This window comes from Schistosoma haematobium, chromosome 2, assembly GCF_000699445.3.
Source record: "Schistosoma haematobium chromosome 2, whole genome shotgun sequence".
NCBI lineage: Eukaryota > Metazoa > Platyhelminthes > Trematoda > Strigeidida > Schistosomatidae > Schistosoma > Schistosoma haematobium.
The window spans coordinates 5666027-5673386 of record NC_067197.1 but is presented as its reverse complement, the minus strand read 5'-3'; positions in this window follow the sequence as shown (position 1 = coordinate 5673386).

Here is a 7360-nt window from a genome sequence, read left to right as displayed (position 1 = left end):
AAAACAGCCAAATGGTACATTAAAACAAACGTTAACTCAACAAAAAATTACTTTTAGGGTTTTTACCGTTAGTATAAATTCGCCTTTAAATGTGTTATCGAATTCATTTCGCTTCACAACATTCATCTTACGTTCTTCAAAATGACAGGATGTACTGTTTATGTAAACGTTATAGGAATTTCAATCGACAAGTGATTATTACTAGCTCAGTCACATTGCCATAGTTCTTCGAAATTCGTTGCGAATTATAAAACTCTACAGCATTTTTGGTCTGGTTGAAATAAGTAAATTAAGGTTATTTGTTTGTGCAACCATGACAAAAACCCTTACACCACTTTACATCAGCTTGTATTGTAGATAGATTTTTAAGAGAGATTCCCCTTCTGGATCACTTACGATACATCACGCGAAAATTTTAAGCATTAGGACTAGTTATGAGGTTTCAAAACCGATTCCCCATTTGTGTTTGCTGTTGCAGACTTGGATTGATCAATGCTTGGTATAGGTGTTGTAGTGTCTACTAATATATCACGCCAATTTGAATTACTCTCGCTTTTTTGACATCGGTTAATTCATGCTTTTCGGGTTATTATCGACAAATGTTTTAGAAGTTCGTTTACCCTGACGAATAATGACAGATGCTAAGCGAAGCGCAGAAGGCTAGCGGGCGAAGCGTAACTCCCTGTTTAGAGCCAGACGGAAAAGTTAGTCAGCCTTTTGATGGATTGAGCACACACATATACGCTAATGCAGAAACAATCAAGGTCACAAAGAGGGAGCTGGCTTTTCATATCCATATTATTATCACCAGGTTCAGTAGAAAGAATTATAACGCATTATAGCGGTAAATAAATTTCCAGAATAAATAGCTCTGTAAGTTTTCAACATTGGATGCTGACCACATTGGTTTTAATGGACTCACCTAGCTGAAGGCGCTCGGTCATGCATCCGCAGCAGAGTACGAGTGGGAACGTCATGCTCAACATCCCATGTAGCCGCTAACCACATTAAATCAGACGATCCTCGATGTATTTATAATTTACCTAATATACATTCGAAACTCTCCATTTCTCTCTTTTGATTTTACTTGATGAATGATTCACAGGAGACGATGTTACTGGTTAAAGCGTTGTCAAACTCCGAAAAACTGTGTCAACTTCAGCAAATTTCATTAACTTCAATATCGTTCGATCGTTTGGAAAGAGAAACGCGAAACCGTCAATGTTTTCAAGAAAAGCCACTCGACCTTCATCGATTAAATGTGAAGGAACATTTTGATAATTCCTCTATATTTGATATACACTACCCCGGTAGGAACCAATGTGGATATGTGTACGTTTCGCCAGAACAATATAAAAAGGGGAACGACATACTTTTAAAGTAAATCCTCAACTGGCTTTACTTGAATCTACAATAATATTTATATGCTTATATGAAGCTAATAAGTCAATCATGGCAGTTTATTAGTCACTGTTAGAAGTGAAATAAATCAGTCGATAAAATTTTAAGTAAAAGTACAAATTGACAGTATGATGACAGATGTACTAGTTGAGACAAGAATAATAAATGCTTGAATAGACGTTTCATAATAGGTAGTCGGTCAGTGAATTGAAGAATATAGACTCTGAAGTAGCATGCATTCAAACTTACAAGACTGCGCAATAAGAAGTGTTTGGATTACTTGACGGTAAGGCGTGTGTCAGAAAAAAGGGGTGGAATAATAATAACAGCGAGGATGGAAAATAACAAAAAAACAAGATATTTTGTTGAGGCTGATTCGGTAAAAGGAGAGGTGGAGGTCTAGCAAAATTTTTATGAATACGAAAACGTGAGTTGTTAGTTCTAGTCCCACTGGCTTCTGCTATATGCAAGAGTCGAGATTAGGTCTCAAAAAAACTCGTAGATGCACGGTAAATCACCTCAGATGGTTTCTTCTATCTACTTGTCAAACGCTGCCATGGAGAAAGCTATATTGGGTGCATAATTAGACAAGTGAGCCAATTAGTTAGTGAACATTTCCATTCGTGAAATTAATATACAGCTCTGCCTATCACAATCGATCGAAAGTATTTATGTAATAGATAAAATTCGGCCATTTGAGGCAATTTACAGTACACTAACCAGTTTTCTTAAATTTTTATATTTTGCTGGTTATTTGGTCTCTGCAAACTATCACACTGTTAACACTGACTGATAAACTGCCTTGAGTAGTCTAACAATTTCAAACATGAATATAAATATTATTGTATATTGGAGTGAAAGATGATGAAGATTGTACATTTATCCATGTTGTTCTATTTAAGGAAGTCAATTTTTAAACCAGTGTATCTTCTGGACCAAGTGTACTCGACTTTCCATTCATATGCTAGACAAAGCGTTAACTACAATATGATTGCGAAGACACGCTTTTTAGATTTCAGCTTGCGCTTCAAAATAGTTCTGTCAATAATCCCAAACATCACACAGCAATCTGAATACTAATAACAATAATTATCATTAGTTCATCTATGTACGCAAGATGACAGGTCTTTAATGATAGGGAAGATATAGCTGGATGTGCATTTATTCTATATGCGTTTTAGCTGTATAAACACAGGTTCTAAAAGTGCAGGTGTTAAGAACACTGAAATAAGAGATTATGCGAGAAATAACTGCTTAAAATTTGTTGTGGGAGTCAACTTTAATTTCATCCTCTCAATTACGTTTCCGATTGAGCTCCAAAACCGAAATATTTTTTATTTAAAATATCAAGTGTAATCACCCTTTGATCGATTTTCTGCTTCAACAATATATAAGAAAACTCTGTGTCAGAAAACTATCCTGTATGATGAATAAACATAAAATTATGGACAGTTGTTTTCTGTAGTTTGTTGTTTGTTAGGACAAATAAAGGCTCTACTCACTTTACCTAATATCCAGACATTTTTTGCAGTTCCGTGAGATGAAACATCTAAGGACATGTGTGCATAGCTTGGCACCTACCATTATTCTACTGTGCTCTTCATAACATGGCTTCCATAAGTTTCTTGAAAGGAAGTCTATTTTAGCATTAGAAGTAATAAGAAACATCTTTTTTAAAAGAAAATTTCTAACATTTGCTTCATGGTTTTATATATCATCAGTTTTGAGCTGAACTTAACTGCTGTGCTCAGACATAGCGTTGTACTTCGGAACATCCCCCATCAACATATTGTCCATTGTGTGATGAGTGTCAGATTTTCCTTTGGATTAAAGATGTAGTATGCCCAGTGACGTTATGTTCTGTAGAATAAGAATAATGTATAAAACGACATTTTGTCTTCTCATTGTTGTTTGCATTTAAAAAAACTTGAAGGAAGGATTCGCTGAAGTTCTGATGTAATTTCGTTGTCGTTTTAGGTTTGTACTTATCCGGCACATCATTTCGCTTTTATATGTTCTTATTTATTTTAGTATCCATAATATGAACAGAGTATGTTCTGATTAACAAGAACACACAATGTTCTTCTTGGGATATCACTCCGTGCTACGGAGTATCTACTTATGAATTTTTGTACTGTAATATAACTACCTGCAACCGGATGAACCAATTTTACGTTCGTTACTATCTCACGTGTTTTGTCTTTGTTATTATGTGATCTGCTTTCTTTTTCTTCATACTTCCACCTGGTTGTCCTACGTTTTACTAATATTGGTGAAAGTTCAGAAAATTTATTGGTTCGGCAGTCATAGTCTGCACTTATCATTCGTTTTAGCAAAAGATTTCACATTATTCTGTTGACTTTCCCTCATCCTAATGCGGTAGCTTTTTCTTGTGGTCCCTATTAGATTGTTAGGATACTTTGTGGTAAATCACATATGTAAGATGGTTGATAAAGTAATTGAATACAATAACCACAAAAATTAAAGGTTTTTGCGAAGGAAAGAGAAAAACATTACTCTAACCCATTAGTGTTTTGGCATTATTGTCTGAAATTTTCAAAAATGACAGTGATGAAAATATACTTAAAATGACTTTGATCTTGGATTTCTTATGGAAGAAACTTCACTAAACATAATTTTTTGAGCTACTTATAGTAAAATTTTAGTAGTAAGCTTAAGCTCTGGGTGAGTCAGGCAGAATAATATGTGGTGTACATATGATGTTTGATACAGAGGTGCCAATTCCAAATAATTTTACATTCATTTTAAAACACAACATGTTGCTATCAGAAATATAAATAAATAATATAATTGTAATATCCCAATGAGCTGAGAAAACAGATTTACTGACGTTTCATGACTTAGTGTGAGCCACTTCTTCAGAGAATTAATAACTTGGATTGATTTTAATTCGGTTATTTATTCTTCGAAGAAGTGGATTGCACTAAGTCACGAATCGTCAGAAAATATAACTTTTCCACTCAATGGGATATTACAAATATATTATTTAAAACAAATAGTTCCTTTGATAAATTTCGATAATGCAATGAAAAGACGAAGTTTGTCAGAATTATGTGATATATTTGAGCGATACATTTCAAGCAATCTGACCATACGTATACTCGTCAAGACATTTTCATATGAAAATTAAAAGGTCAACTAGGCATTTTAGAGGTGAGCCATAATAGAGAAAGAATAATATTAAAGCACACAAAAACAAATCTGAAAACCACTCTAGATAATAAATCAGTATTAACAGGGTAGGGTAAATGTGAGGAAAGATTGTTTTTAAACACATAAACGGGTTTCAATTTCCGTATAGCCGAGGTTTCAATAAACCTTAGTATACGTCCCTGAAAGCTTTTGTATAACATTACAAAGGCTGACTTAGTGAGATGCTTAATGTCAACGTTATGACCAGTCTCAATCAAGTGAAGGACAATTTCTGTTCATCCTGTGATTTTATCTGACTACTGGAATATATTTCGGTATGTGTTCACCCACCCTTAATTGCAAATCACGGCTGCTCCTCCGTATGTGCGTGTTTCCGCACATACATGTAAATTGGTAGACACAACAGGTTGTGATACAATCGCTTTTATGCTGTTTGGGCTTTTAGTGAAACACAGAGCTTGTTTTTTCGATAATGACAAGTTGGGCTGCATAAAATGTCTGGTTGATCGCTAATTTAAGTCTCCGTTTCAATATGAGAATATTTGTATCGCCTCTGAATGGTAACGTAATGTAAACTAGCTTTTTGGGTGGCATAAGCACCATAGATCTAGTTGTATTGCAACAATCAACATAGACTCTATCTCAGTGCATACCGGTCATGAGTTTTTTATGGGTGACCATAGAGTTGTATTGAGTATTATTGACTCTTTAAACGCCATACAGTTGAACTCCAAAGCTTCAGTGATGTACCAGAGCAGACATTTTGATCAACAAACATGGAAACGGACTGGAACTCTCATTCAACGTTTACCATGGGAAACTTATTTTACCACAAATAATGTTGACATTGCGCTTTCCAATCCATACCATAACCTGATATATTGCCTTGACTGCACTGCTCCAGTTATTGGCCGTGTGGCTTATAATGCTAATAGGGGCCAAAATACTTTTAAAAGAAAGCTGAGGAAATTAAAATGCCGCTACTATGAGCAGAATGATGTGTATGCACTTCAGAGTATACTTAAATTAATCAACAGAAATGCTTCATCTAAACGTAAGTATTTTATGAATATAGAAAATAAAGCTCTACGTAGTAAAAGCCTAGAACTATCAACACTTTGGCTTTTTCAAACCCGTGTAAAGTCAATTCCCTTGGCACGACTAGATTCTTCATAGTTAACGGAAGCATTGTTAACGACCCGAATACTATATGCTAACAATTCAGCAAGCACTTCTCGCAGTGCTACAAAACTGGAACTGAAAACTCCATCATTACATTTCCAATGCTGACATCCAGACATCTGTCGAAAATTGATTTTACACCCTCCAACATCAAGCAGGCCATAGCTGCCCTGAAAAAGTCTTATGATGGTGGACCTGACGGGATACCTTCATCATTTGTGAAATATGGAAGTAGAGAATTTCCATTATTTTGTTTGAAACTTCTCAATCTATCTATGGAATATGGGACCTATCCATCTGTATGGAAAACATCCCTTATCACCCCTAGATTCAAAACAGGACCACGTAGTGATATTATTAACTATAGGCCAATTAGTTTGACATCCGTGCTCTCAAGAACCATGGAAAAAATCATCCACAAACAGCTACTATCATTTTTGCTTTCGGCTAGTCTGATCAGCCCATCCCAACACGGGTTTATGACTAAACGCTCATGCTTCACATCGCACCTGGAGTTTTTCGATCAAATTACCCAGAAAAGAGATGTTGGTCAGTCAGTGATAGTTCTTTACTTCGATTTTAGTAAGGCTTTCGACAGTGTCTCACACAAACTTCTTCTTTTAAAACTCTCCTCATTTGGTATACAGAATCCCTTTTTATCTTGGCTCAAATCTTTCTTAGAAGAACGTAGCCAAATCGTTCGCTTTGGATCTTGCTACTCTAAACTTGTGAATGTAACCAGTGGGGTTATACAAGGAAGTGTGATTGGTCCATTACTCTTTCTCCTTTTTATCAATGACGTGTGTTCCCTCTTTCAGTATGGTAAACCTTTCCTTTTTGCCGATGACCTGAAAGTAGTTTATTCATTCTCTTCTCCCACGAAAGAAAGCTATATTTCAGCGGTAATCCAAGAGGAAATAAACAAGTTGTACGAATGGACTGTTTCGTGGAATATGCCACTTAATGTTGACAAAAGTGGATTTATTCACATTGGTCGCTGTCTTAACTTAAATCTGACTGTACAGACACATACACTCAAACCTCTCAACACTGTTCGCGACCTGGGTCTAAGATATAGCAACAGTCTGAACTTTTCTGAGCACATTATATCTCAAGTATCCAAAGCTAGAAAGCTCATCGGATTGATAATGATAAACTTTAATAATATCGAATCGAGATTGTTACTATACAGAAAATGTATCTTACCCATTCTTGAATATGATATTTTAGTTTACAGTAATTGCAGACATAATGACCTGATTAAAATTGAAGGTGTTCAAAGCAAGTTCACCAAAGCTGTTCTGTGGTATTCCGATAACAAAGACTATCACCAAAGATGTCAACAACTCAACTTAGAACCTCTTTGGACCAGACGTAGCAAATTAAATCTTGCCTTTATCTACCGGCTTATTAACGGTATTTCCTACTCTTCGGTATCCACCCCTTCATACCTTATGATATCATCCCACAATCTACGCAATAAGGAGAATATTCTAGCGATTCCAAGAACCCACACAAACTTACTTCAGAATTTTTTCCTTATTCGCTACTACACTATGTGGAACAGACTGCTAGTGAACCTCCGTTGCAGTGAAACTACAAC